This window comes from Phoxinus phoxinus (assembly GCF_949152265.1).
Source record: "Phoxinus phoxinus genome assembly, chromosome: 9".
NCBI lineage: Eukaryota > Metazoa > Chordata > Actinopteri > Cypriniformes > Leuciscidae > Phoxinus > Phoxinus phoxinus.
Genome location: NC_136884.1, coordinates 14,160,265 through 14,182,442, shown reverse-complemented (window position 1 = coordinate 14,182,442; position 22,178 = coordinate 14,160,265). Strand labels below are relative to the sequence as shown.

The 22,178-nt window shown below is 37.5% G+C and overlaps 1 protein-coding gene across 10 annotated transcripts in view; it reads left to right on the top strand.

Annotated features, from left to right (window-relative positions):
• The window catches only part of ppfia2 (PTPRF interacting protein alpha 2), a 147,378-nt gene that overhangs the window by 50,410 nt on the left and 74,790 nt on the right, over nt 1–22,178 (top strand). The window lies entirely within an intron of this gene.

The following is a 22,178-nucleotide window of genomic DNA, read 5'->3' as shown; positions in this document are numbered from 1 at the left end:
GCCATGGTAACCAAGGCAGTGATGATATCAGCAAGAGACTGTGGCTTTAGAGATGATGATTTCATCTGAGCGCTTTTCAACAGGTGCTGCAGATGCTTGTTTAACCATCTGTATTGATATTTGTTTGTGGATTATAGCGGTTTATTTTTGGTTACCCTCTGTACTAAAAATACCGTGGCATGGTTTACCTCCTGTTGTTTTTAGGTTTGCTCCTTTTGAGTGAGCGTGTTGTGCCATGTTTCTGTGTATGTGTGTGTGTGTAGTATCAGCTTGTCTCATCATTAGCAGAGAGGTGCTCCCCATGGAAAACAGCCTGAGAGATTTCCCCCCTGATTTAAAACGCCACAATCTATCGTTTTCTGTCCTGACAGTCTATTTCCCAGGTACAGCCACAGCATGAACAATCTGAGCAATCTAAGCATGCAACGCAGAGACGCTTTGAAAGCAACACACTTGTTTACCGCAGTGGGTCTTGGTTGGTTTTGCTTTAGGACCTTGAATTTAAATTTGGAAGCCCAAACACAGTACCACAATTGTTCATAATAAAGTTGTAAACAAAAATTTACTATAAACCAGTGGTTCTCAAACAGGGGTCTTTGGCAAACTTCCAAGGGTGCTGCAGGATGACTATATATATATATACATATACACAGTATATACGGATATCGCACACAGGAGCACAGAAATTCATCATCAATGCTACCAGCGGCTTTTACTAATAAAATAGCTTCGCTACTGAATCGCTAAATTATATTTCTCAGCAATGAGGGGAACCTTGCTATTTTGAAGTATTAAACTCACAGCTTCATTGTTAATATAGAGTGAGATGCTGAACAGAGGCAGGTATGTGTCTCTCTCTCTCTTTCTCTCTCTCTCTCTCTCTCTCTCTCTCTCTCTCTCTTTCGATAATTAATTCAAATAAATGCTATCATTTAGTCATTCAAAAAAAAGTCATCTTACGCACTACTTTATCTCTGTGTCTCATTCAAAGCGTACAGAATGCTATCTAACGAACTGTAACTGATGGAAATAACCGTCAATTGAACTTTTCTGGTCAAATATTCCACTGCAAACATCAATAATAGCTTTAAGTTGTCAATGTTGGCAAATCACAATAGCCGCGTTTCCATTAGAGATTTGCGCAAAACTTTTGCGATTTTTTTCTAAATATAGTGACAAAACTATTACGAAATGACAGCGTTTCCATTTAACCAATGTTATGCGACTAAAACCAAATGTGTTTCCTCTCGCGATAAGTCATTTAAAAAATCATTCGTAAATCGCAAGTGCAATTCTGTACCAGGCGAGCTACTGAGCAAGTTTACTACGTCATATGGAGCAGATTATGCAAATGTAAAAGTGTATTCATTTACAAGTCATGCACTATAGTAAAAGTGCTTTGAGTTCATGAAAGTATTGTGCTCAATACCATGCAAACATAATTATTTGTTGATTGATAATCTGCCCTCATTTGTGAGAAAAGGAATGAAAGAGTTGTTGGTGTTTTACTGCCTGTAGTGAAACTGCAGTGAAATTTCCATTTATAGGTATTGGTATTTCCAATGAGCCTGGGTTGAATTGACACATTTTCTAAATTCATTAACAACAGATGTTGCCATTGTCTCTTGATGCTCTCATCAGGTATGGTCGGCGCAAAATAGGGGTGGGACAAAATATCAATAGGGCAATATATCGTTGTCCTTCTCCGTGCGATATGAGAATCGATACACTGGGGCCAAATATCAATATTTTAATTAATAAAATAGGGCGCTCTAAATAGATATTCCTGCTCCCAACACATGAATGAGGGAAACGTAAACATAAGTTAACTAGCCTAAGAAAAAGAGTTTTTTAACGGGATGGGGGACAGCTCTGTGAGTAAAATAATGGATGCCCCTGTCACGTTTATGTCCAAAGTCTGGACCGACTTCGGCTTTCATACCATTGATGGGACAAACTAAACCGACAAAGAGTACACGATATACAAGAACTGCCTGGGGAAAAGTAAAGTGCACGGGTAATACCACAAACATGCAAAGCCACTTGCAACTCCATCACCCTGATCTCAGTGAAAATATTTAATTGACTTAAAATGTTCAATTTAATTTTACAGACTGAAAAAACTGTTGTGCTGTTTTCAAACAGTTTGGACTTAAGAGAGAAAACCTGCACTTAACCTATTCATGAGCATTTTGTTTTCATAGTCAGACAGATGTCGTGATGCGATTGTCTAGCAATATATTGATTATCACAGGATTGCTGTATCGTGATATTATCAGTATCGTATAGTATCGTGAGGTATTCCCACCCCTAGCGCACCTGCATTAATGTAGTTCGATGCTTTTTGTTTTTACACATGCTTTTGTCCATATTGTTATCTGTTTATTTTGACTACCTTCTACCAAGTGATAGAGGATTTTGAGTTTGATTGGACAGCTTTTGCGGTCAGTAACACATGGCATGAGGAGTGATTGTTATCCTAGCTACACACAATTAGGCTATATGGTTAGTTGAATGAAATTATTAGCATTTAGCTTTGTTTTCTCCTGCTTTTCGTGACTTCTTCTCTTTTCTTTTTCTCTTCTTTTTTTAACTTTTATTTAACCAGGAGAGAACCTCACTGATATTAAAATCTCTTTTACAGGAGTGTCCTGGCCAAGATAGGCGGCCCAGTTATACAAATACACATATAACAATACAACACAATAAGGTATCATTAAAGAGTAATGATATTCTTTGTCGCTTGCTTTTTCTTCCTCTGTGTTTTTCACCCATATTATTACATGTCAAACTCAAAGAGTTTCTAGCACTCTGTTATGTTGTACAGATTATATTTTTTAGTATTTATTCTGCGTCCCTCTCCAGACTAAACACTGTGGAGAGTCAATATTAGTGTTGGCGTAGTGAAGCATCTTCAGTGCTGTTGGCTGCTGTGTGTGCATTCTCCAAAGCTGTGTGTATGTCTGTGGGTTGGTGTGTGTGTGTAGGTATGTAGGGTTAGTTGAGCACAAAACTTGATTTGTTAATGGTGTTTGCATGAAGCAAGGAACAAATATAGCATCAGCGATAGACTGATAGATATTAGCGCACACCTGTCTACTGTATATGTGAAATTTGAGTTTAAACGAATAGGGGTTTATCTCATTGATCCTGCATTCAATTCAAAGTATAAATGGATTACAGGTTGTATTCTTTAGGTAAGACAGCTCTTACCATAAAAATATACAAAATGTGTAGCCCTCGGCATCTGGTGCTATGTCATAAAGTGCGGTGAGAATAATTTCATTACCTTGGCCTCTCCCCTCATAGCCAGTGCAGCTTTTATCCAGGCACAAATAATAAAAGCCAGTGAAGGGTGGCTTCCTGGCTTATCCTTTGGGATTAATGGGAAAATGAGAGGTTGTTGGGGGTCTTTGGTTTATTTAATCGGGGGTGCTCGCTGTTATATAATTACAAATGTGAGCAGCATGGCAGTTATTTAAAAAAAAATATATAATGATTACCGTAGTATAATGTTTAATAAATGATTAATATGATATTTTTGTAATTAATTAAATAAATTTCCTTTTTTTTTGTTTAACAGTCTCTTTTATCCATATTAGTTCAACTATATGCAATATAATTATTAAAATGTTATAGTATTTACAATTTATTTTGTATTTATATATATATATATAACTCTTCATCATGTTCCTCAAACCATTCCTGAAGAATGTGTGCAGTGTGGCAGCGTGCATTATCCCCATGTGACAACTTGCCCCAGTCTAAACTGTCAGTCTCTTTTAATTGATATGCACCAGTGGTATATTGTCTTGATGTGCTGAATTGCATGCACTGCTCAGCTGTGACCCAAATCTCATGCTTTGGAATGAGGACAGTGTCTTTAGATATTGATTCCTGTAATGGGAGGCCATGATAACAAAGGCAGTGATGATATCAGCAAACTAAGAGGTACTGAGTGAACTCATCCACATTAGTGTACTATTAATATGTGAACTGTATACATAAATATATATATATATATTAATGTATTTTATGTATGTTCTTTTTTTAAATTCAATGCTTTGGCAATATGTACCCAAGTATGTCACGCCAATAAAGCAATATGAATTGAATTGAAGAGACCATACGTTTCCATGTTAGGCGATGGTGGACAGTGGTCATCATAGGCAGTCTTTGATTGGTGGCAGTTACGCAGCATAGTGTGATGGACAGTGTGTTGTGACACATTCCTCCCGCAACCATCATTACAATTTTTGTGACTTCTGCCACAGTAGACCTTCTGTTGGCTCGGACCAGACAGGATAGCCTTCATTGCCCTCGTGCATCAATGAGCCTTGGGTGTCCAACACCCTATCGATGGTTTGTCCCTCCTCGGACCACTGTTGGTAATCCTCACAATTGCTGACCTGAAACAACCCACAAGCCTTGCCGCTTCAGTGATCAGAGATACTCTGACCCAGTCAATTTGGCCCTTGTCAAAGTCGCTCAGGTCTTTATTCCAGCCCATTTCTTCTACATCCAACATGTTGATTATGAGAACTGATTGTTTTGCTCACCATCTAATCTATCCAGACATTAATATGTGGCCTTGTTAAGAGATGATCTACAATATTCCCTTTACATGTGACTGGTCATTATGTTTTGGCTCATCAGTGTGTATATATATATATATATATATATATATATATATATATATATATATATATATATCTGGTTGTGACATGGATTATGGTTTCAGAGAGAATGATGGAAAATGGTCATGCTAAACCAAATGTGTAGAATATGTGAATATTTTACCTTTTAGCAACTAGGTTGTGAATTTTGCGTTGACGTACTGTACAGGTGACCCACAAACTGATCCTTCCTCGTTCAAGTGCGTAATTGTCATCAGACAAAGGCACTCGGCACCGGGTTGCTCCAGGAGGACTGTCCGTTCAAGGAGTGTATTGCAATTGTCCCGCTGAAGGCTAAGTAATGAGAAGGTGATGAGAAATGATGTGGTGAGACTGAGACATGTCAGAAAACTATTAAAGAGATGGATGGAGAGAGATTGTGATGGATAGAGAGAGAGAGAGAGAGAGAGAGAGAGAGAGAGGGTGTAGGTTTAATCGCACTAATGGCTTGACCCTTCTTAGCCATTCACACAGAGCTCAGTCCAGCCCAGAATACTAAACCAAATCCAGACTAGAAGCTTTGCATTGGTGCCTATATCGGTGAAGTAGTTGTGAGAGGTTTCATAAGAACCTTTGTCATTTAAGTGAACAATGCTTGAGGATGAATGAGCCTAAATTGACATTTGAGGTTGAGTAAATAATGACTGATTTTTCCTTTTAAATTCAGACATGAATAAGGGTTAGACTTAGTCTTGAGTTAATTGTTTTATTATGTAGCCTATGTAAAGGAGAAATAGTGCTTTTTGTTGCTTGGTTACAAAAGGACGGTCATCCGCATACGGCTCTATGAGGCTTTTGATGGCAATTGCATCCATCTTAAGTACGACTTCCATTGTCTCGATTAGACTTCTCAAAGACTTCTAATGCATTTGCATTGTCCTGACTTACTCAACTTGTTTGAAGCCATCACCTTCCACGCACATTTATCTCCCCGTTTCCAGCACATGGACTTTGGTTACCCATGATTCTGTGCTCTGTCCTTTTGTCTGCAGGGATCTCGCTGCCAGGGTTCGTGGTGATGTAACCTTGTTCAATCAAACCTGATTAGAGTGGAAAAGCCCTTCCAATCACGTATTTCTGCAGTGAGGATGATATGCATATTATATTAATTAAACGATTTAAATGACAAATGTTCAATAACGGCTGCTACTACTTCGAGAAAGTGTCAGTTCAATTCGTTTATTGTCGATGGCAGTCTAGATTTGCCATTTAAAGGAATAGTTCCTCGTAATAATTTCCAAGTGGAAATTGAAGGCATCATTAATACTGCTTACCTGAGATATTTTGTGCCATCAATGTTTGCGCTCTAGCTGTAACCTCTTACATTGGTGTCAGATCAGCATTTGACATCAAGGTAGATTGTTCTCGACCACAGGTGGCACTTTGGTAAATACAAATGACAAATTACGTCACAAAGCAAAGGCCTGATTCAGTCCACCCATCACTGCTGTTCCATTCAGTACAATGATGTATTCAATTAAACGCTCTATTCAACCAAAGGTCAGGGCAAAGACAAAATGCTTTTGTTGCATCATAACAGAGAGGTAAATATGGAGATTCAATGGCTCGGGTTTGATTGTGCCGGATGCTACAAACAGAAAATCAGGAAGTCCAGAGCAGTTTAAAGGTTCTGGTTCAGGAAGGACGCGTTTTTTCTTGACAAGCTGCTTTGAAAATGCACCTCTGACGTAGCAAGATGCTTAAAAACACAATGGGATCATGCTAAACATAATTAAAGCACAAATAAAGTGCACAACTTTAGGTCAAAGACTCTACATTGTGGTGGCTGAAGGGATATCTCTTCACATGGATGAATGTAACATTCAAGTGATTTGACTTGTTACTGTAGCTCAGTAAGAAATACCAAAAGATATTTTTTATAATACCAGTGAAATATAGTATTTATTTTCTACTTTTAAGGTGTGTACTGTGTGTACATGTACAGTATGATCTTTAAAACACCACCTATTGCATATTGTCTAAATACCAGATATAACGTTTGGGTTTGGTAATGAGTATTTTATGTTCACCAAGACTGCTCACCATTCATTTGATTGAAATATAGTACAAATATTTTAATACAAAATTGTAAAATGGTATAACAATTTAAAACAGTTTTATATTAAACTTGTTTTCTATTTAATATATTTAAAGTGTATTTTATTCCTATGATGCAAAGCTGAATTTTCAGCATCATTACCCTAGTCTTCTGTGTCACATGATCCTTCAGAAATCATAATGATTTGCTGCTAAAGAAACGGTTATCATTCTTCTTATTCATACACATTTTAATTGGGTCCAGTTTAATATTGTCAGCGTGGTTAAAATCTGAACTACTGACTGACTGGAAAAGCATAAAAAAAATTCTTTGTTTTATATTTAATTGCACTTAAAGTGTTACTTTTAAAATATGATTTGTATTGAAATATTAACTATTTTAACATTGAGCGATTGTAACATTAATAATTGTAATGCATCCTTGCGTATTAATTTCTTTACAAAACAAATGAAATACTGTTCCAAAACATATATATGTATAATAGTAAACAGTAACACCATTCTAGGCAAGTTTTGGTCCCTCTATCTAAGTTTTTCCCTCCTCTTCCCCCTGAGCATTTGGTCAAAGCAATTAAACACTTTCTCTCTCACTCTCCTCTCTATCTTTGAGCAGACACGCTCCAATGCTGCTCCATCCAAGTGTCAGGAAAAACAGATGACAGGGCCGCGCCTCTTCATTAAAAGCTCAACTTTTGGTTTTGTTTCGGCCAGCAGTTTTGGGCTCTGCATCGATTAGCGTGGGGGGAGTCGAGGGGGAAGTGGATTGGGGTATAGCTGTGCATCAGCACAGTGCTGTGTTAGAGATGGCACTCAGCTCGTCATCGCATGCAGTGTGAAGAGGCCGATAAGCACGTGTGTAGCAGTTCAGGTGTGATGCTGGCATCAGATCGTACAAGTGTGGTCACAGTAAATAGTCAGCTATGTACTGTACATCTGTGCTGTCACGTGAATTGTGCCCATGCACTGGCAGAATGAGCAGGTAGAATAGGTTTGCTAGTTTAATTGGTCATTTGAGATGCCTCAGGTTTACTGAGGCATGATCCAAACCCTATTGAGCTGGGCAACATTTGTAGGCCTGTTAATGATGTGAAGGCTGTTCCAAAGGGTTGTCTGCTAAATGATGCTGCCTTTAAAAGCCAAGCACACAATACAACACTCATACTTCTTGACTTTAAGTCGGCGAGATCGTTTGCGACAAGCAGTCCCAGATTGCAATGAAACTTGTTTGAAATGTAGCTGACCCCCACTCATCAGGTGTGCACACTTGCCTTAAGGTAGTAGACAGTTTTGGATCAGTTTTTTTTTTTTTTTTTTTTATTGTACGTGCATTTTTATGCCATTCAGACATAGACATTGGGTAAGTGATCTGTGATTTGATAAAAAATTCTGCTTTACATTCATAATTAATTCATAATAAGTTCAAATCACTAACCTAAGTGGGCAAGTAGAAAAAATCCATACTGTTGAACCACTAAAACTGTATTTCTTTTAATAATTTGATTTGGTAACATTTAGTTTAGGGTCCATTTCTCACTATTAACTAGTTTCGTATTAGCATGCTTATTACTTATAAAGCACATATGTGCTATAATAATGGCTATTTCTGCATATGAATGGCTATATTCTATATTATCCTATTATCCTTTAATCCTACCCAATACCTAAACTTAACAACTATCATTAGGAGTTTATTGAGGCTCAAGTCATAGTTAATAGTGAGAATTGGGCCCTAATCTAAAGTGTGACCTTTTATTTTATTTCACCTAAACTTTTAAATTAAAAACATACAATTCTTTGTTTGTTAGTTTCTTTGTTTGTTTCAATTATATTATATTTGTGTGCAATGCATCATCTTTTTAATCATGATATCTAGCTTAGCAACATGCTAATACCGCACTGTATTGGAATCAGCTGTCGAGTCTGTCATGTGATAGGGAGGAACACTATTTGTGTGATGCTGCTCGTGAATGACCATGAATAGAGTTGGTCCGTGTAAAGAGCACTTCAGATCAGTCACTTTTAAGGTTCAATTTCAGTTAGACAGCCCACTAGGTGTTGGAGCAGGGCCATAGTCTTTCAGTGCCAGAGTCGTATCCACAGGAGCACTGCCTCAAGTCAACACCACCGCCTTAAGGATGCCCCCTCTCTCTTTCTCTCTCATTTACACCCATGTGGGATTACGCCGGCGATTCCCCACAGCAGATGTGCATATGGATAAGACCAGCGGGGCACGACTCGTGACTTTGACGCGACTGTGCTATTCTTTGAACTAATAAGCACAATTATATTATGACTAGTGCTGCGACACCACCCAAAATAGCTCATTTGTGCTTAGCTGCTTTGTATTTGCCAGTTTACAAAAGAAACAGAAATTACATTTTTTACAGGGGTATTTGATAGAAAATGCAATAATTGTGACAGTGTTCAAAGGTAATTTTAGGTAAGCCAGTTATAGCTCCTCTTTATCAATATGAATAGACTGAAATCTGCAAAGACTGTCTTTTATCAAATCAGAAATAAAATAAAATCAATAGTACACTCAAAAATATATATATTTTTTTTCCTTAAATTTAAGATTTATGTATTTGAATTGCATATAACATTTCCAGCCAGTTGGATTGCACAGTTTATCATAAAAGTACATTTAATGTGAGGAATATTTGTCAGTCATACATCAAAACAAATGGTACGATTTCTGTAATAGTACTAATAAACTGAATGTGTTAATAACAAGACTTGTATGTTTATTGATAAATCCAACCTCATTCATTTTATGCTAAGCTGTGCATATTACTGTGCAACTGAATACATTTTTTTTTCACAATGAATAGATTTATGTTGATTATAACCAATGTGAATTAATGCATTTTAAAAATATGATTATTTAAATAAAGAAATGACCTTTTTAATTTATGTATACTGACAAATATAATTAAAACTGTGTAATCCAAATGGATAGAAATGTTATATGCAATTACACAAATACATAAATCTTAAAATTAGGCCTAAATAAATATTTGTGTGCACCTTTAACTCAAATTACACAAGAAAAAACAAGCTAGTCCACGTAATGAAAGACAGGACTTCCATTCACAGCATTCATATTGAGCATTATGATTTCCATCGATTGGTCCGTGTCCTCCTCCTTATACCGTCTACAAGGTCATATCCTGGGTGATTGTACACACAAACACACAGCTGTGCTGGTTGCTGTATTGAAGCATTACCAGTCAAGAACAGAACAAAGGCATTTTGTTTACAGTGATCAAGCAAACAGCCTTTTGGGAATTGTACCACTTGAACTTTCATTCATCGGCGTGGCACCCAGTGTAATTGTTCGCAAACGTCCTTCATGAAAATCCATGCTGGAGATTCCTGAATCCAGCAGCAAAGTGTGGCCTATTTTCCTCTGTGTGTATGTATGTGTTTTAATCAGGCCTTGTGCATTAAAATCTCAGTGGGGCAGATGGGAGGGAGTTTGACCCACTTTGATGGATTCCACACCGATTAAAAGGATGAGTGAGCTTTCGAAAGCACGGGGACCCTCTGTGTGCGTGTGTCGGATGCGCAGATCCACATATTGTCATAATCATGCTCAGTGGGTTGTCGAAACAAGAAGTTGGTCTTAAGGAAGACCTGTATAATTTGGGTAATTTAGGGTTATGTCCTCAATGCTTTGATCAGATGTGTTTCTTAGGCTGTGTGTGTATATATATAGGCTGTGTGTGTATAGATATATAATACATATTCTTACTTGATGAATGCAAACAAGAGGGCAAGAATAGTCAAAGTTGGCATCAGTGCAGCTTCACATTATGTAGCTTTAGAGTTAAAATCATTAGTTGAGAGATTGTTTTCATATATTGTTATCATATGCTATACCTGATGTATATCCAATCAAATCAAATTGGAATCGAATCAAAAGCTTGTGAATCAGAATCAAATCAATACGTAAAATCTCTGTTTATACTCTAACAAAAAACATATTTCTCTCTGTCTCACTTTCTGATCCCAATGTCCCCTGATTTATGCTTCATTTTGTATATGTAAGCTCTTTCTTTTGCCATTTCCCCCCCTCAGTTTTGCTTTTTGTTTCTTGCTCATGTTGGCTCTGTTCCAAACTGCAGTGAGCTGCCTACCTAGACAACATTTTTAGATATTATAGGAGCATTCACAAAGCAAATACTCTTCTGGCAGTATGCAGCAAAATTATGCTGCCTTACAACACAGTGTACACTACAGTGTTTCAACCAAATTCTAAGGCAGCATCGCTTGTATACCTTATCAATAAGACAATGCAGTGAAAAATGGTTGCTAACACGGCTTGACATGAACACCCGCCAATTTCAAAAGCGGCGTGTAACACACTTGCCACTTTGAAGGTTGAATTTTATATATACAGTATATACATTTTTCAATTGTAGTCTTTTTAAAAGGCATCAGAAATAATAAACTAAGTGCAATGTGTTGTCAAAAATATTGATTTCTCGATACATAGACTCTGAAATATCAAAAATGCTTCCAATACTCGTTTTCCGCAGAATACACGATACCAGCTGCTCTTTCTCGCACTCATCTCTCCGACAGCGAGTTGACACACAAACCCGCCTCCCCTCACTCACTCGTTTAATTTGCTCCGGATGCTTACAGGTGAATATTGTTGGGTGTATTGTGCGTATTGCGTATCATTTGACTTATTTTCGAACTAATTACACCCAAAGTGCTCGCGCACAACACCTCTCAGTACTAAGTTGAGTTCTTTTTCACTGCTTATTTCACTTAAATACACACAATAATGTCAAAATGCTGGTCTTGATGAGTATTCACGTAAACACAGTCAGCTTTACGTAAACAGTTCAACAAAAGAACATCCATGCATCAGGTCTTAAAGTGACAGCAGCCTAATATACCTGCTGCCAAATTATGAGGTAATATTAAAAATATTGATATGCCAGTTTTTTCCCCATGGTATCGATGTCAAAATGAGTGGCTGGTAACATTGATTTAAACACAAAGTTTTGAAGCAGAAAGACTAAAATAGTATTTTGTTTGTAAAACATACTCCAATAATCTTTGTTTATTTACAACTTCGAAAAATTATTTGAGTTGTTGTTAAAATAAATGTAAATGGTAATAATAGGATACTAGGTGACTGGCTGAACATGTAGTTCATGTGTAACCCGGTGCAACATTATAAATGACTCAAATCACACACATCTCTGTCACTTTGTGCATTATTTGGCTTTCAGTGTAGAGAGATACAACAAATTAGTTTTCTTTAAAATGAACACATCCTACTGTACAGAATTATATGATGTTATACAATGTTATGTAATATTATACGTACCCCACTCTCACAACAGAGAATGGGCTCATATGTAGGACTCTGAAGGGAACCATTAGTAGTTACAGTAGGACACCATTCAGATGTGTCCTTTATAAAATCAATATGCAAGCTGACAAATGGCCTTCATTATTTAAAATGCTGTGATAAAATGATATGTGGCCTTGTTTATTTTTAAGGGGTCAAATGAGCTCATTTGGGCGAGAGACTGAAGAGTGTGAATGATCTTTGCTCTCTTTTCAGTGTCCTTAGTTTTCACTCTTTATTACCTCCTTGTTTTACCCATGATGCAGCTGCAGTGGCGGGAGTAACATCCTTGCAAGACCAAGCGTGATGAACATGAACATTTTAGATCTCCCATTGGCTTTCTTTCTTTGAATAGTCGAAGAGCTCTCATAAACTTCTCTGTTGGCCTTTAATTCTTGGAATTATCGCTCAGGGTGGGACAGGCAGAAATGGAAGCAATACTTCAACAAAAAGCTAAACAGTTCTCAGTATGTCTCATATCTTAGCAGTGGGTTTTATAGCCAAGTCAAGAAATTTATTTGGATCATGTACATTGGGGTATTTTCATTCTTAGCCAAGTCTTTCCTACCAGTATGTCTTTTTTAGCATTGCTGTATTTAATTTTAACCAACAAGTGGTATTTATTGAACAGTTTAAACTTTAAAGCACTGCATATTAATTGATCATTCATTATTAAATTATACAAATCTGAATCATCATACCGGGGATTGTTCTGTACTGTTGATAGGTTTGGCTGTCTGGTTTCAGTGGTGTGTTTCTAAGACGCAATGGCGTACCACAATTTTTCGGGACCTCCATGAACCATGAGATGAGGCCAGGGTTGTAATTGTTAACTCCATATAAAAATTTAAATAAAGCAATTTAAATAAATGAAAATATAAATATTAACTGAAAAAATTAACTAAATGAAAATTAGAAACATTGAAACAACTACAATAGTATAGATTATAAATAATAATAATATGGGGCCCAATCTTTGTTTCACTTCGACATCATAGATAAGTGTTGACTTTTAGACCGTAATGTAGGGCTGTAAATACACACACATGCATGTATATATTTTAGAAAAATGTGTTATTTATATATAAAATAGTTCTATTTATATATAATATAAATTATATAAAAATATATATGCAGTATATAAACGCAAATATTTCTCAAATATATACATGCATGTGTGTGTATTTATATATACACAATAATTATACACAATAGACACACATATATTATGTAAACAAACTTTCATTTTGGATGTGATTAATCGGTTACAGCCCTAACGTAATGTTATTTTGTTATTTGTTGAATGATCTGCTGTTTGAATTATTCCTCTCATTTTGCCATGCTGATTATTTTTCCATTTATGAGTATTTTTTTTCTTAATCTTTTTGGATTTCTGTCATTTAGAAAGTGCACATTTGATGAATTACAAGTTTACAGCAGGTTAGCACTAGATAGGCACGATTAATAATTAAAACGCAATCTCGATTCTAACACCAACGCGATCTTATTCCGAAATGACAACGATTCAGCCGTGTCTATTAAAGCTTTCACAGCGAATATTCAAATATTGTGTTGATGCTGCCGCTGACCCAGTGAGAGCAGTTGTCATGTACAGTATAAAACAGCTTCACAAAGTATTTTCAACCACACAGTATCATTATTTCTGTCTTACAGTAATTCAGATTATCGTAAATTATCAAATTATCTGGGATAAAAATGTATACTTCGGATATAAACTGTGATGTATACGGTAGCGATCAAAATAGAGCAAATCTCCTTTTGAAAGTAACTTCAAATTTTGTATCAATTATGTTGTTAAATCATTAACTCGAGATTTTTTTATTATTATTCCATGTTCTTAAATTTTAACTGCATCACAGGAAAGCAGCTGACCCTGTCAAAGACTCTAACAACGTCTTTACACGGCTAAGTTACGACAGCTCACGTGACTCAATGATTCCTATGATTGTGAGTCTGTGTAATTCGTGAACATTTATGCTGCCTCTGTGTAAACACATGGTGCATTTGCAGTTCATAGACTTCTGTGCCCGGTTTAAAACAAATGTAACCTCAAAATAATCCCGTAAAAGGGTCCTACATACTGTAGGGTGGGGTTGTTGTGAGGGTATACAGTAGCTCTTTAGGTCAGTGGTGTGAGTATTCAAGGCCAATGTCTGTTAAAAAGCTGCACAGGGGGCAACTTGCATCAGCAATCTTCAGGCAATGAAGGCTACATACGGACGATTTCATACACCATCGCTTTTTGAGATGAGAGATGCGCACCATTAATGCGGGAGTAACTATGCGGCATAAAACACCATCACACCACTCCAGTTCTTGTCTAAAGCACTTTTTCATTCCTGTGCTGTGGACTTTCAAATGTGTAAATAATAATGCCTTGCCACGTTCAATTAAGTGAGCTCTGGCCATTTCTTTTTTTATGGGCTCGATTGTCCGTAAGGTCCAAGCTGACTTGTAAAAGCTGTGCTGATACAGGACATATTTCAGCTTTATTTGTTCATTAAAGCAGTGTGATGCAGAAAAGAAGCTGTTAATATTTAAAATAGAAGCATGCTGCTGTCCGGGTGATAATTAGCTTTGTTGTTGGACCGCCGTGTTTCTTTCTAGCCTGTAAGTAAAGAAGCCATGGAGCTGAACTGGGAGCTGACCTTTGACCCCTCCAGATTCAGTTGAGCCCTGACGGTGTGCTCTAAATAAATGGATTTGGCTGCTAAACTTGTGCAGCTGGGTAATATTTATGTGCTAGTTGTTGAATTCCATCATATTTCCAACAGGTTCTTTTCTTTAAAATCGCCATTCCGACCTTTCCCCCTAAATCGTTTTTTTTTTCTTAACAACACAGACTTTACATCCACCCAAACACTTCCAGAGATTTCATCTGAACACGCAGGGTGTGGGAGATTAGGATGCAAATTGAAGGCTGTTGCTTCCCTGTGGCAGCTCGCGGTTAATGGCATTGCCTCAGGATGGCCTGACATTCAGCCAAACGATTCCACAGAAATCAATAAACTTCTGTGCTGAAGACGTTTTAAATGCCCATGGCGCTCCCAGCACATTTCATCACTCTCGTGCTGAGCTCCCGCTTATATTGCCCCTGCCCAATATGGATGACTACAGCCAGACTGACCTCGATCAGACAATTTAAAAAATCCGAATTAGCTCAGGCTGACCTGGATGACATTTATTTGACCATGTCTGCTCAGCTCTGTGTGAAATTCAGTTGTCCTCTCTGAAAACACTACTTGTATATGTTGTTTGGAATTCTGTTTCCCAGTGTGGGACGTTGGTGTTCAGAGGGAGATCTATAATAGATGGAGCTATCCGTTAGCATTCCCGCTCATCTCAATGGCAGTAGCTTGGCTGGTGCACATGACCATGCATTGTTTCTGTTATTGACCTTGACACACAGTCATGATGATCTTCAGGGGTCCTCTCTATAATATGTAAAATATTTTTTCCCCTGCATGTTTATACCACATGACTATGGTCTGGCAGACAGAAGACAAACACACAAAATGATATTCAAACTGATTGGTGCTCCGATCAGGATTCACGGATTACCGATCACTGTAAGCAGTATTATTCACCGAAATAAATAATGGGCAAACTATTGTCAACAACAATGTATTTTAAATATAAAAATATTAAGGAATGAGAAAGTATCATATCAAGCAACATATTCCATTCCTTCTCTTAGAGGGGATTAGGAACATATTAGAGCTTAACAAATATAGTATTCCAGTGATTTTTTTTTTTTTAATTAATAATAAAAAAAACAGACCAGTATCAACAGAAAGTAATCAAATGAAAAACAACACTGCATTGTCTTCCCTGTATAAATTAAATATAGATAAATCCTACTAAATCTACTAAAGACCAGTGAGTGATTTTTTTTCTTTGTCTTTTTTGTTTGATTAACATTAATGAAACAGACAGAATGTGCCGATATACTGTTACACATGCAACTTATTTCCCAACTGTGTTTATGTTCTCTTACCATTTAGGTGTGAATACAAAGCTCAAAGTTCACTTTGCTTGTCCGTGTTCCACTCCGTCTCTGAGTCCGTGCACAGAAAGCCACTTTAACAACAGTAAACTATATTTTACGACAATCCCTGATCTAGCTGATTTGGACTTTAAGTTTGGGCTTTGAGGGAGCAACCAAAGCGCACTGCTGTGAAGAAAAGAAATGCACAAAAATTGCTGAAATCTGTCATTGCTGTAGATTCGCTTTTGTTGCAACGTCTCCGCAAAAACGTTGGACATGTATTGAGCCCTTTTCAGATACCTGTTAGAACATGCCAAACTGTAAATGTAGTGAAGCAATTTTAGCTGCACATAGATTGTCAGGCGAGTTTTGCGTCATCTGAATGGCCTTTATACAGACCACCGATCAAACTATATAAAGCTATTATCGGCCGATAGCGATCGGTGCTCGATCGATTAGAGCACCCGTAATTCAAACTCCCATTAGATGCTTATAACATTAAATGAAGCACTTAAACATTTCCTGAGATTATCATTGTAATACTTTGTGTTGTTAGGACAAAAATGAGCATAGAAAAGATACCTTTTATCGTATGTCGTGGCGTTGCGTCACATTTGGTTAGTAAAAGCACTACGCTTTGACTATTGATGCGTCGAAGGAAAGGCTCTGCAAACTGCACAGGGTCACGCTGGCGATTTTCCTGCAGTATTGATGGATTCAGCTGGCTGTTATCTGTGGTTTGTTGCTGAAATTATTAGATAAGCTCTCTAGGTCACTGATGAAAATACATGAGGAGTGGAGAGGACTAGCATCCGCTAAAAAGCTGCATAACAGGGCACAGGGGACGACTAACATCAGCAAATTGCAGGCAAGACTACACTAGATTATATTACATTTTTCAGAGCTTCCGAAATGCAACAATCCAGACCTGTCAGATTTCTCAATGTTTTGTGTCGGGGGAAAACCTGGAAGTAGACGGTTACCTCTGCTGTGGATTTCTGAGCAATTGCTATTGAACACCCCAACGGCATTAATCGGATAATAGAAGTAAAACCTTATGAAAAGTATTCCGCCATCAAGGCGAACTGCTCTATCACAGTCCCACCGCGGTGTCTCTCGCTCTGCCACCCGCCACCTTCAGTAATGGACTAGTTTGACAGTGTCCACACTTCCTGCACCAGCTATAGCGATGGAAAAATAGCACCTGAACTCGATTGAGAGGAAAGATGGATTGTTGGTAAGGACAGAACGTCCCAAGAGGATCCCGGATGCTGAACGCAGGTCTGATTATTATCTCCTTCCAGCAGGATTGGGTTGAATAGAGCTGACCTCAGCGGCCCTATGAGAAGAGTGCGCATGAAGCTCAAGTGTTTTTCACCCCTCTGAAAATGCACACATTGTTAGCACTTGGAAAAAGAGGACCCCTCCATCCAAGCACTCAAGAGTCTTTTGTCACTTTTAAATGACTCATAGAAGAGTAGAGGGTGACTCAGGTGCAGCTTTTTAATGCAAGGGGCTTTTGTGCTGTGATCAAGGGGACGTGAGGAAAGTGTCGCACTTACATTAAGTAAAAACCGCAGCTGTGAGGCTTTCAGTGATGGTTCCTGAAAGCAATCAAATGTCTGTAGGTTGCGCTCATGTTTATTAAAAGTAGCGCAGTTATCCGTGTGGTTTCTGGGATCAGTTGTGACTGCGCTAATGAACATCGACGGAAGACCTGCTGTCTGAATGTTTGGGCTCGTCAGAGAAGCACGGGGGGCAAATTAGTCGCAGACTTGCTAAGTTCTTGGTTGCTCACTAAGTAATATTCATTCTATTCTACTCATTAATGCCAGTGCTTCAGCAACTGAAACTTGAGTTGAAACTCTTGATCATTTTAAACGGACAGTTCTCCCAGAATTCAATACTGCCATCATTTAGGCTACTCACTTTCATGTTGTTCGAAACATGTATGACTAACTTTCTTTTGTGTAATGCAATCGCAGTTGGATATGAGGCACACAAGAACTATGGATATTAAACCTGGTGCAACTTGTCTTGATGTGCATGTGCAAATGAGATTTGAAGTTTATCAGTAAACAGACTAGAGGTATCGGATTATATATCGGTAGTGACTATTACCATGCTGAAAAATTAATATCTTGAAATATAAAAAAGAAAGAAAGAAAGAAAGAAAGAAATAAGTTAATGTTAATAACATTGTAAATAATCCAGTGTTAGTTACCATCTGATTGACATAGTAAGTGGCAGTATTGCACCTTAAACGCTGATTGCTAACCATCATAAAATGGACAACAACCACACAGTTTGTACGTACTACCGTACTACTAACTAGAAGTTAGCTTGCCAGTGTGGGAGTTTTTTGGATAAAAAAGTAAAAGAGACACTGTGTTGGACTGGGAGTCTGCAGGACTTTTTTTTTTAAATGCATGTATGCAGTTGTGGTTACAAACTCTCTCTCTGCCTTTCTACACCCATATTTTGAGTCTATTCATTGTCCAAAAAAGACCAATGTCCAAGCAAGCAAGACTCCGACTCCAATCTCTTCCAGTCAATAACTTACATTAACATTTTTCCCTCACACAAAGATATTGTTGCAATACTGTTTACCCAGCGTGCTTTGCTCTTACTTGAAATGTTACAAAAGAAAAGCTTATTGTTCAGCAACATCATTCAGAGATACTGTACCAACCAAAATTGTTTGGTTTGTTTGAAATGTTAAAAATTGGCAAAGCATAGCTGTCAAGCTTCTCTCAGCATGAGGAATACAAGCCTGACATGCTTAAAAAAAAGAAGGCATTGTGCACACATTTTGACTTCTAAAATCGTAACTAGTTTGGGTCCTGATCACCTTTCAATACCCTCTTGATCTGACCTATTGTTGAATAAAAAATCCCATCACCTGCTTTCAAATAATCTTCAACAGTAGCAGCTAATGTCACACCACTGGCGTCTACAATTTTCCCTGTCCCTGAAAAATAGACATTCACAGATAAAACAATCCATCAAATCCTGAAGCCAACAATTATTACAAGAGGGATTCGTCAATAACACTGTTAGTTATTTGCATATTCAGAAGAGCTGGCAGTTCACGGTAAAGCGGAGCCGCTAACCGGCTGACAACTGTTGCAATCAAGGCAACCCTTTTATTTGCCTCCGTCCTGTCGCATTGCAAAATTTATGACCATATATTAATGCTTCCCATTCTTGATTTCTTTTTAGATACCCAGAAGCTTTCAGAGCTCAAGTCTATGCTTGGCACATCATTGAACGCTTGCTTCAAAGACTAGCTAGCGTATGTAGCCCAGTAGAAACCCTATGAATAAGATATATCATCGCCAGCCTTGTCACTCCATATGTGTTCTTATAGCTTTGGGACTAGCTGATTTTTGTCAGTTTTTTAGTGAGGATAGTCTTGCACCCCTGAGCTACCACCAAAAAACAACACAGAATATGTATGGGTTAGCTAGCAGAACCACCCGTGTCTGTTCTCAGAGAATGACAGGATCATCAAAACACCCTTCAGTCACCATAGCATTTAGCCGTTTGTTTGTCAATAATTCAACAAGTAATATAGGCTACTTTGAATACTTCATAATGTGGTGAACCATGAACCACTGGATGGTAAAACTCCAACTGTAAATGATTTAAAATTAAGAGTTCAATGGGTTTATAATGAATTTCTGCTCTACTTTCTGTCCGTTTATTCTAATGACACTTGTATGAACCCAGCTTTGAACATTACCACATTTATTTGAAGGAAAACACTTTTTTTATTGGAAGGGAACCTACTTATCAACCAAGGAGACCCGAGGTCTAGCTAGGACCAAGGAGCAGGACCGGAGCACACAACGTTTTAAATGATTTTTATTAGTACAAAACGACTAACGTTTCGACGCCCATGCGTCTTCTTCAGAGTCAAACCCACTTTAAACCCTCTTATGTTCGTAGCATTGCTCATGGCAACCATACTGGCATTGGACGACAATAACCGAGTGCTATCTTCAGTTTTCTAATGTATACAGTGCCATCCCTGTAATTTTCTCAATGGGATTTTGAGGAGGAATTCCATACTCTGCTTTATGATTAACTGTTAAAATGACGGAGATGTGCATTTGTGTGTCTGTTACAAGTTGCAATCTTACACCCTCAGACTGATCCAGTGCTTGACCCTCATATACAGATATTATTCTGAGCTGCTGAATTATTCATGACATGTTTACTGTGTGCAGCATTGAAAAGAAACACATTCGGAATAAATGCTATATCTGAGTCCAGAGACTAAAATGAGACTAATGCATAGGATTACACACACCTAGAATTTGTAAATATATTTTATTAGTAGTAGTAGTAGTCGTAGTAGTAGTAGTATTACTACAGGGGGTACAAAAGATACTACAGTCAATAGTGTTATTGGGATAAACAACATTGTATCCCATTGACGCTCATTGTATATGGACTAAAAAAATAAAGTATTGACACGCAAGAACAAACGTTAATAAATCATGTGTGAACCAAAACTATCTTTTGTGTTTTGAAGGAGAAAGAAAGTCTTATAGGATTTGAATTTCATGAGAGTGAGTAAATAATGAGGGAATTTTCATTTTTTGGGTGAACTATGCCTTTAAACAGACAACATGCCAGGATAAAACACTTATTATTTGAGTATTGAGTCCGTCTGGCTTCCTGGTGTCCCAATTAAATTAATCTTCATTGCCACAAGAGACAAAATTAGGCTGTTACTCCTTGAAGATGTTGAGTACGGGATCATTAGAGCCCAACCTAACAGTGTTTAAAGCTCCTTCATTCACTTGATTCCCCTGGAGTCACATTCACCATGATCAAACTGGTGACACGCTGAAAATCTGGGCACACTAATATTCCCCTCGACTATATTAGAGTTTGGTGGAGATGAGGTTCTTCCTGACAAATAACAGGGCACTCTTTTAAAAAAAAAAAATTTGTATTCACTCTTCTGAAATGCATGTTCTCCCCCGGCTTTGCTGCCCAGTATTAAATTATTGGTGCGTAACGCTGAAGCTGTTGCCGCCCTAAACCTGTAAAGCGTGACAGTGATTAAAGATGCTGAGCAGTAACGTCGTTTTCTCTGCATTGCATTCACAGGCCACACAGGCATCAGGTCAGACTGCTTTCTTTAACTCTGAACACTGCCTGGAATGATACTGACTGTTAGTTCTGACATTTGTTTTGTTAAAGAGATAGTTCCACCAAAAATGCTAATTCTGTCATTTATGTTAAATTATGTTCCTGTTTTTGTGACTTTTTTCTGTGAAACACAAAAAGAGATATTTAGAAAAATGTGCTGGTCACTCTTTACCACGTTCTAAAGGGGTGGTAAAATGCCCTTTTCACAAGATGTAACATGGACTGTGTGTTCCCGGGGACAGGGTTTATGTACATTTTAGGCTTGCTGATGTCACTAACCCGGGAGGAATGTCGTGTAGTCCCTACCAGCCGTTTGGTGTAGTCCTTTTCTTTAAAAGCAAATATCTTCCTTTGCTTTGAACTTTGAGCGTTGTAACTTTGCAGATGTTGTTTACTGTATGCTCAAACAGCAAGTTACACTAACTAAAGTTAGAAAGGTGAAATCATACTCAACCACCCCTTTAAGGCGTTTTCAACAATTCTAACAGAAAGCTCTAAAGCAGCAAACTCTTGCTACAGTTACTTTCTCAGGTTTAGTGTAGATGTCTGATTATATTTTTTTTATGTTACTAGCATGTTATTTAGCTTTTGTGGTAACTAAAACTTTGTTTCGAATCACTGATCAAATGTTTATACAGTATATAAACAATGATGTATATACACTTATTTTTGAAAGATGTTGCAATGCTGCGTTTTTTGTATTATAATATATTTTAAAATGGAATTTATTTCTGTGATGAAAAGCTGAATTTTTAGCACCATTACTCCACCCTTCAGTGTCACATTAGAAATTAGTATTATATGCTGATTTTGTGCTCAAGAATAAATTTGTAAAATCACAGTTGAAACTATATATTTTCAGGATTGTTTGATAAATAGGAAGTTCTAAATTATTATT